Below are 2,023 nucleotides of genomic sequence, written 5' to 3' on the forward strand. Positions count from 1 at the left end.
TATACAAATGTATTTTTATTTAGGCTTCTAAATTTGATTTTAACGATTCACCTATATTTATTTTTTTATTGTACATCTGGCTCTGCCTTCATTTCGAGCATATAACCTGCCTAACTTTTTCACGAAGTAAACGTTTTGGTAAATTGATAGTATTAGTCGCCATGTTGAGGTTAAAATAGATAACAATATCTGTAATTTCTTAATTTTTTCCTGTTTTTGGTACAAAACACACCGGAGCCATTAGCATGTGTGTTTTAATCGTGGAAAAGGAAATTTTATTCTATGCGATTAATACAAAGTATTTTGTATCCAACAAAAATGGTATTTTTGTCGATAAAACAGACGGCTTTAGCATCCTCTTAAAGTCTCTACGATTTTTTTCGCAGAGTTATGCTCATTTGAACATTGGTGTTATTTAGCGCTAGCAAGGACCCACGGTGAGGATGTGAGGAAGATAAAGCTTTGCGCATGTTCCTGAGTGGATGAAAATGCATGTGGAAGAACGTGTGTGTGTGTGTGTGTGTGTGAGTGACATGCGCGAACCCTTATCTTTCTTACGTCCTCGCCACGGGCCTCGCTAATGCTATAAATAACACCAATGTTTAAATGATCATAACTCTGCGAAAAAAAAATCGTAGATATCTCAACGCCCTCGCGTTTTTGTCGTCTCAAGAAGCCTTTTCAAACGAGTCATCACTCCATCACTCCCACATGCCATTTAAGATTTTCAACTCCTCGCCCCCTCTTCCCCCGGGAGGGTTGAAGTAGATGTTTTCGAGATTAAATGATAGATTTTATAATGCCATTGTAACCCTATAAATTTCAATCCAATGTCTTGAACCATTCAGAAATTATTTAAGTGGCTCCGAACTTTTGATGGTCTTTGTATATATTTACAAAACAAACAAATTTTAGTTACAATTTAATATTTTTTTGTTTTAGACGCTAACCAAGGACGCATATTGCTAACTCTAAGAAATATAGGTGATCTTATTTAAGCGAGTATACCGGAAACGGAAATGACTTTGCTAGATGGAGAGCACGGATTAATCTCCTTCAACACATGTACAATTTGGATGAAAATGCTACCAAAATTCTTGTGGGATCTAAGTTGCGAGGAAAGGCTTTTGACTGGTACCATTCACGGGTCGAGTATTTGGCAATGGACCTAGAAGACTTGTTTAAGAAAATGGAGATTATGTTTGATAGACCATTAGGACGCGACTAAATGCACGACGTCAGTTTGATGCAAGAAAGTAGCAACGAGGAAATCATTTAGTTATTATTGCCCTAGCAAAATTATTTTAGGCAATTGTATTCCAATCGCTAATGAAGAAATAGTGGAGTACCTGATTGACGGAATTTCTTCAGAGATTTTGCAAAATCAAGCGCGGATGCATTCCTTCGAATTATCCTAAAATTGTTGAAAGCCTTTTAGAATATTAAATTGTCGTCATTGTCGCAAAGATTTTTACGACGCAAGATCGCAATAAATCCAGACGCTAAGTACAAGAATTGCCACTGCAAACTGAATCCACCGCAGTTGAGGAAAAAAGAAACTGCGGATGCTTTAAAGTCGACAATCAGAAGAGTCGTCAAATGCTATAAATGCGAAAGAATCGGCCACTACGCGAGGGACTGCCAATCGAAAACAAAGAAACAGGACAGAATTGCCAAAGGGAAGGAGAGGCGCGCTGAGCGGCAAATCGGACTGGTGGAGGACACGAGTGAGCAGTCAGAGGATGAAGCGTCAGAGGAAGATTATTTGAAGGAGAATTAACAAGATTGTAACAAAATTTATTGTATATACGTATATATATGCGATGATCACGACGAGTTTTGAAAGATAGGTGCTATAAATATTCAGGGTGACAAGTGGTTTTTCTGTCTGATAGAGATGCGCACGAGACGAGATAAATCTCGATCTCGTCTCGATCTCGTCTCGAAATCGAGACGAGATTCGAGATCGAGATTACTTATAATATTCGAGATCAATATCGAGATTCACCACATCAAGATCAAG

The 2,023-nt window shown here is 38.1% G+C and overlaps 1 protein-coding gene and 1 long non-coding RNA gene across 2 annotated transcripts in view; one reads left to right on the forward strand and one right to left on the reverse strand.

Annotated features, from left to right (window-relative positions):
- Window positions 1-2,023, reverse strand: part of LOC105450647 (lachesin-like) — a 366,968-nt gene that overhangs the window by 118,706 nt on the left and 246,239 nt on the right. The window lies entirely within an intron of this gene.
- The window catches only part of LOC105450646, a 5,239-nt gene that overhangs the window by 2,578 nt on the left and 638 nt on the right, over window positions 1-2,023 (forward strand). The window contains exon 3 of the long non-coding RNA XR_974480.1: window positions 943-2,011. This is a non-coding gene — a long non-coding RNA (uncharacterized LOC105450646). The remainder of the gene's footprint in view (window positions 1-942; window positions 2,012-2,023) is intronic.

This window comes from Wasmannia auropunctata, unplaced genomic scaffold, assembly GCF_000956235.1.
Source record: "Wasmannia auropunctata unplaced genomic scaffold, wasmannia.A_1.0 LD336059.1, whole genome shotgun sequence".
Taxonomy (NCBI): domain Eukaryota; kingdom Metazoa; phylum Arthropoda; class Insecta; order Hymenoptera; family Formicidae; genus Wasmannia; species Wasmannia auropunctata.